The sequence below is a fragment of the Triticum dicoccoides genome, chromosome 3B (genome assembly GCF_002162155.2).
Source record: "Triticum dicoccoides isolate Atlit2015 ecotype Zavitan chromosome 3B, WEW_v2.0, whole genome shotgun sequence".
Lineage (NCBI taxonomy): Eukaryota > Viridiplantae > Streptophyta > Magnoliopsida > Poales > Poaceae > Triticum > Triticum dicoccoides.
Genome location: NC_041385.1, coordinates 680,049,334 through 680,056,948, shown reverse-complemented (window position 1 = coordinate 680,056,948; position 7,615 = coordinate 680,049,334).

Here is a 7,615-nt window from a genome sequence, read left to right as displayed (position 1 = left end):
TGGGGAAGGGGTGGGGAGGAGGGAGCAGAAGAAGAGGTGGCGCGCGCCCCGGCAAGCTGCGCGAGATGTGGAGGAGTGACGCGAGGAAGAGGGAGACCGGCCCAATCTTCCGCCGGTGCGCCGGTCCCAACCGTTTCCCCTCCAAAAAAGAGAGAAAGAAACTAGCACAGGGGTGTGGCACAGCCACACAATCTTTGGATCATGGGTGTGAATTTACGGGTACATGTAACAAAAACACCAGTTCCAGGCAGGGCCTGGACAGGGAGGTGCCAGTAGAGTAGATGCGCATCTGTTCCTCCATACCGGCGCTGGCCAATCAATCATTTTATTTCCTTTTGCCTGGCACAAGGCGCTGGCCTCTCATCCCCCACCCTGCTTGTAAACCGTCCAAGAACACCTCAGAAAACTTATCAGGAAGGGAAAAAATCCTGAGAAAAGAAAAGAAAAGAAAAAACTAGTTCTGTCTATTTTATTTTTCCTTTTTTGTGGGAATAGGTGCGTCTGATTTCAGCGTCACTACAGCCTGTTGTCCGATTGTATTCGCCTGGACTGGAACTGCCCCCACACCCAGCTCTATCCGCATACACATGCACCTACCTGATCTTGCACATCGAAATGAAGGCAGAATCTGGGCTGCATGTGGCTCTGATGCTCTCATCAGTAAGTCGCCGTTCAAGGCAATTGACCAGAAATCCAGCAGCCATTGTGCTGCATGCAGTGTACTGTTCAGCAGCCAACCACAGTGGAGTCCTGGGTGAACGAATGGACCGTGGTACAGCAGGGCCCGTCAGTTTGGGCATCGTTCGTCAGTTCGCCAACCGTGTTCGCGAGTTCGTCAGTTCAGCCGGCTGATTTGGCAAGATGATTGGTTGTCCGTTTGTTCATAACAGCCGGTCATGATCCGAACAACGTTGCTGGCTTACTTTACTTGATCGGAAAAGGACGGCGTGTCGTTGTTAGTGGCGGTACGTCAAGAAGATCGAAGAAGATTAGGGCAGTACGTCAAAACGGCAGATCGGAGCCACACGCAACGAAGCATTTAAGAAACGGGGAGGCGTTTGACTGGCTTGTCGCGTTGCAACGACGTGTGCACGTACCGGAAAACGGCGGCCCGGGAGCATGTGGATGATTAAGGTAGATCACGTGGTAGTGTGGTACTGTTCATCACATCTCAGGGACCAAAGAAAAAAAACATGGCATGTGTGGCATATGCCTTCCCCTCAAATCAAAAAAATAAAAAAAATGTGTGGCATATGCCAGCGTCGTCCTTGCCATGATTCGACCGTTAAGAAGAAAACATGCATGGGATCTTTTCCTTTTCCAGAAAAGGCCCAAGTTCATATATACTCCCTCCGACCCGAATTAGCTGTCTATATCTAGACAAATTTAAGACAACTTATTTGTGATGAAGATATAATATTAAATAAAACTGGATGTTATAAGAATTTTATTAGAAAAAAATGAAATTATAGGCTAATCCTCGGGAAAAATATCAGCATCGCCTTTTCTTCTACTACTACTTGTAGCTCGTCATGAGTAAGGGCCTGTTTGGTTCCAATAAGTCACCTGACTTATAAGTCAGGTGACTTAAAACCAGTGACTTATAAGTCACGCCTGTTTGGTTGTCACCTGACTTATAAGTCACCTGACACATCTTCCCACACCAATCAATATCATGCAGGTGGTAGGACCCACGCAAAAGGGGGTGACTTATAAGTTTTAAGTTGGGGTGGAGCAACTTATGACTTATAAGTTGGGGTGACTTATAAGTCGGGTCTGTTTGGCAAAATAAGTCACTTTTTTCACTTTTCAACTTATAAGTTGGTGACTTATTTGGAACCAAACAGACCCTAAAGCTCCTTGTCGTCTCTAAGCCTCCATCTTACCGAAACAATCTTATTTTACTTATTTCTACAACCGACCTTTCTTTTGAAAGTATATATGGGCTTTGGGCCCATAAAAAACCAGAAAAAAATCTCTAAAGGCTCATATGGGTGTCATGACTAGGTGGTGAGATTTCTCCAAAAAAAGATAGGTGGTGAGAAGTTTAGTACTCCCTCCTTTCCGGTTTATAGGCTTATCTCAAAACTTTAAATTTGCCCATTTTATAAGTCCCAATTTGATTGTTCCCCATCGCGTGTTCACATTTCAAGGCACATTAAATCATTGCATGCAAGGATTAACAGAAAATTGACCAATGCATGTACTTCATGAATGCATACATTGCAATTAATGTATTGGTAAACACATTTTTTAAAGAAAATGAGCACATTAATTGAGTGCTTTTGCAAACTACAAAAATTATTTCGTCACTCACCATCTACCTTGGTTGGTGAGATTTTTGAATTGAGCCATATAAACCGGAAAGGAGGGAGTACCACCTTGGAAGTGAAAGAAGTTTTGGACCTCCATAAAAAAGATTCTCTTCCACATGTTATTTGAGCATGAGAAAAAGAGTGGTAGCTGTCGGTGTCAAAACCGGCGGATCTCGGGTAGGGGGTCCCGAACAGTGCGTCTAAGGTCGATGGTAACAGGAGACGGGGGACACGATGTTTACCCAGGTTCGGGCCCTATCTATGGAGGTAATACCCTACTTCCTGCTTGATTGATCTTGATGAATATGAGTATTACAAGAGTTGATCTACCACGAGATCGTAATGGCTAAACCCTAGAAGTCTAGCCTATGAGGATTATGATTGTGTATCTATGCCTCTACGGACTAAGCCCTCCGGTTTATATAAGCACTGGAGGGGACTAGGGTTGTACAAAGTCGGTCACAAAGAAAGGACTCTTCATATCCGGTCGCCAAACTTGCCTTCTATGCCAAGGAGAGTCCCATCCAGACATGGGACGAAGTCTTCTGTCTTGTATCTTCATAGCCCAACAGTCCGGCCCATGTTACATAGTCCGGCTGTCCGAGGACCCCTTAATCCAGGACTCCCTCAGTAATCCCTGAACTAGACTTCAATAACGAGGTATCCGGCGCGCAGATTGTCTTCGACATTGCAAGGAGGGTTCCTCCTCCGTATACTCCAAATCTTCATTCGAACATAGGAAACGTGTCCGGCTCTGCAAAACAAATATCACACACAACCGTAGAGAGTATAATACTTCACGAGTCCAATCTGCTGACAATTTTTTGGTAGCATGACATTATGTCGCCGCCCGGCCATTATTCAAACCGTTTTTTAGCCTGTCGCTACATATTTCGAGAGGCGGTTTCATTGGCACATCTTGTCAAAGTAGAGATCGTGTCCCCTTATTGTGGGATTCTCATCAATACAGGTGTGGATAACCCAACCGTTCTGTTGGCAAGATTCCTTGGGAATAGGCGGTTTTTAAGGCCTAGGAGGGGGCACTTGATGAAGTGTAGACATTGCAAAGCCGCATTCGGAACCTTATTGAGAAGGACACCGATCTTGCCAAGGTAATCCAACTAATGCTAGTCCGTCGGGTCCTACCGTGCCAGCGACGACCTCTTCGCATGTGGGAGTTCAATCCGGAAGGACCGCGAACCCTTCAGCACTTCTTCGGCATGACGCTCGAAGGGATGTATAAATTATTCTTTGGATCACGAAAATAGTGTCCGGACACTACAGAGGACGCATGCCTTGATTGCAACCATCTGGATACCTCGGTAAGCACTCGACTCCCGAACACAGTTTAGTTAAATTTCTCATAACAATATACTGAGAAAACCATACTCGGCCAGGGCTGGATAAAGAAGGCGGAGAGGATCAGTGTTCGGCCCCTCTTCCCGAAGACTCAATGGATCCGGTGTTAACAAGGATGCTGGCTCCGGCACCCTATCAAGTGTCATTGAAGGAAGACAAGGAGAGGAGTACGAAGGTCCGGAGTGGCCCCCGTTTTGGAGGTACGCCAGGCACCGCATCTGGGGAGATTGGAACTCCCTTTTTAGAAGATGAAAGGGAAGGAGAAACTGACATCCCCTCTCCCCATGGGAAGAAGAGGACCGCCTCCGAAGACTTGAAGATAAAGGCTTCCAAGCGAGAGAAGAAATCCCCATCAGGGGGTTCTGGTTTGGGAGGTGATGTTGCCACGCAGTTCCTCCATAGGAACCGGCCCTTAGCTGAATCGTAAGTGAACAAGGGTGTTTTAAACATACCCCCTTCTTTCTTGGTTGCAAGGGTAATATTTAAAATATACATTTTGTAGTTCGGCATACAGCCTCCCTCAACAATCTTCTTCCTCGGGGGATCTTCTTTCGGAGATGATGGAGAGCGAGACGCCTCCACAGATTTTCCCGCCCCATAGGGCGGACGACCTCAAGGTGTCATCCCGGAGGATCTCTCCCAATCAACAAGCGGTGTGAGGGATAATGAAGATTAGGCCAGAAGGTGATACTTCGGCTGCCCAGGGCCCAGGGTATTCGGCTCCTACGGGGACCAACAATAGAAGCCCCGAACGATCCGATATACAGCCGGAGACGACTCTAAGGTCAAGTAAACATATTCCATTGAAGGGAGTCCATATACCTACGGCTGCTTCTAGGGATCCAGATGCGCCAGATACATTGATGGACATACTGCGACATGCGCCTGTCTCAGAGGAACATTGTACCTTGATGGGTACGGTAGTTGAAAGAGTTCTATCCGCAAAAAGCGGATTGAATGAAGCTTTTACGAGCCTGCTAAGAGGCTTCGAGGTACGTAATATAATATTTTCAATTGTATTGTAAACGCAAGATGCGCCTGTGTATAGATAGTAGCCCCTGAGACTCTGATTGACGTCCAAACGGAGGCGATTAGAGGATCAAAAATGGTAGATATGCTCAAGAAATGATTTTGCTAATTGACACACAGGCTGTTTCATCCCCGGCGACTGCCCGAGCTACAGAGGTTGCCGAGCTGAAGCAGAAACTTGATGCGGCAGATGATGTCATCACGCTCATGAACAGGTGGCTCGCCGAGGCGCAAGGTATGTCTTCGGGGCAGTCAGTATATGCAAATACTATAAATATGAGCATGACACTGAAAATTGTAATATGCTTAACCACAGATGGTGCCACCGCTGTTAAGACCCTTCAGACTGAGCTTGCCCGGCCCAAGGAGCAAGCCAGGGTGAGTAATGCGGCTGCCGAAAAGGCAGCTGCTGAATTGAAAGCCGAACAAGCTGCTCGGCGCCAGAGCGAGGAGAGATTAGCTACTATGGTGCTTGAGCTAAAGGATACTGCTACCTCTTGAGCATGTGTTGGTTTTCCCTTGAAGATGAAAGGGTGATGCAGCAAAGTAGCATAAGTATTTCCCTCAGTTTTTGATAACCACGGTATCAATTCAGTAGGAGGCTACACTCAAATCCCTCATACCTACAGAAACAAATAAGAACCTTGCAACCAACGCGATAAAGGCGTTGTCAATCCCTTCACGGTCACTTGCAAAAGTGAGATCTGATAGAGATAATAAGATAAATATTTTTGGTATTTTTATGATATAGATTGGAAAGTAATGATTGCAAAATAGATCGGAAACTTATATGATGGAAAATAGACCCGCGGGCCATAGGTTTCACTAGTGACTTATCTCAAGATAGCATAAGTATTACGGTGGGTGAACAAATTACTGTCGAGCAATTGATAGAAAAGGGGCATAGTTATGAGAATATCTAGGCATGATCATGTATATAGGCATCACGTCCGCGACAAGTAGATCGAAACGATTCTGCATCTACTACTATTACTCCACACATCGACCGCTATCCAGCATGCATCTAGAGTATTAAGTTCATAAGAACAGTGTCACATCCCTAGTTCTAGTCTCCTCTGGGTTAGCTAGTCTTGTGTTGCATCATGTTTAAATTTCTCTTAAACCTGAAATGGGGATGGCAGAAACCCCAGCACCACCTAATGCAACTAGGATCAATATGTAAATATTTTCAATAAACCCAAAATGTCCCTAAGAAAAGTTCATGATCTCTGGTTTAGGTGAAAACCTCTGCCAAAAATGATGAACATATTTTTAGGTCATTTCTGGATTTTTGAAATAACTCATATTGTATTTGAATTGGGGCATTTAAATCCTATAAATATTTTAAATGCTCTAATAATTCTGAAACTAGTTGAGGCCTGTTGGGAATAATTCCAAAAGTGCCCACAAATATTTTCAGGAGTTTTAAAAATGGTTTAGTATTTTTACTAAATCAAAACAAAACAAAACAAAACAAAACAAAATAGAAAACTGAAATAGATTAAAAGAGAGAGAGAAGCCCACCTGGCCTCACCTGTGCTGGCCCAGCCCACCTGGCCTGGTGCCAGCCATCCCCAACCTCTGCCAGTAGGCAGAGGAGGGACAACGCACGGCGCGCGCGTGGGCGCCATGACACCAGGCTGCCTGCCTGCGTCGCCTGGCCACCGCGATGCCTCGCGCCTTCTCCTTGGTGCCGCCTCGATGCCCTGGAACCCCCCTCGCGCTCTCCCTCGCTCATCCCCCTCCTCTGTTTCTCTCTTCCGCGAAACGCCCGAGCGGAGCCCGTCGCCGCCGTTCTTTGTCGCCGTGGCCACAGCTACTGCCCAGCCTTGTAGACGCGGCAGGAAGCTCCGCCCTGTCCCCCTCTTCCTTCTCACCAAGCCGCACGTCGCCGGAAGCCTCCGAACGCCGCTAGCTCCGCCGTTCCCCTCCTCGGCCACCGAAGACCGCCGCCGTCGATTCACCGCCTCCGCCGCATCCACGAGCTCACTGAAGACCGTCCTCGCCCCGCTGTGAGCTCCGCCATCGTTTCCCCCTCTCCCCGTGCTCTACCTCCCTCTCTAGCCGCCGTTCGCAATGTGCCCGAGAGCTCTTTGCCGCCCGCCATGTCGCCGCTGTGGCTACGACTGCTGAAGCTCGCAGTAGATCACACCACTACACTCAGTGCCTCCCCACGAGCCCGTAGCATGCCCCAGCTTGCCTTCCCGTGCCCCCTAGCTCTCGGTCGCGTCTCGCCCGAACTCCGGCCGCCGCCGAGGTCGATGTCGCGCTCGACTCCGGCCACCCCTACCGCTAACTCCGGTCCAGTTGGATGCGGAAGAGCACTAGCAACGCGTAGAGCCCCTCACCCGCCGATTTGGTCGCTGGAGGAGCGTTTCCGACGCCCTCCGCTATCGCTGGCGTCGCCGGCGACAAGCCGCGGGTCAACTCCGGCGAGTTTGACCCGGGTTGGACCGCACTTTGACCCGCTCTGTCTCACTGACGTGTGGGCCAGGCACTATTTATTTAGGTGTTAGATTAGTTAACACTAATTAATTTAGTTAATTAATTAAGCCACTGACATGTGGGCCCAGCCGTGCTGACATTTAGTTAGGATTAGCTTAACTCTAATTAACTCAGTTAACTAAGTAAGTAACTGACCAGTGGGTCCCACTGGTCAGGTTTGACCTGGACCAGCCCTGTTGACTGCTGACATCACAGTGACGTCACCCTGGCGCTATAAAGCATTTTCTGGATTTAAGTTTATTCAGAAAATTCCAGAAAATGTCCTAAACTTCTAAAAATCATAGAAAATCAACGTAGCTCAGAATGAAATAAGTTATATATGAAAAATTATCAGAAAAATCCAATCTATCCATCTGTATTGGTTTCATGCATGTTAAAGCAACTTAACCTTGCTGTTTAGTGCAATA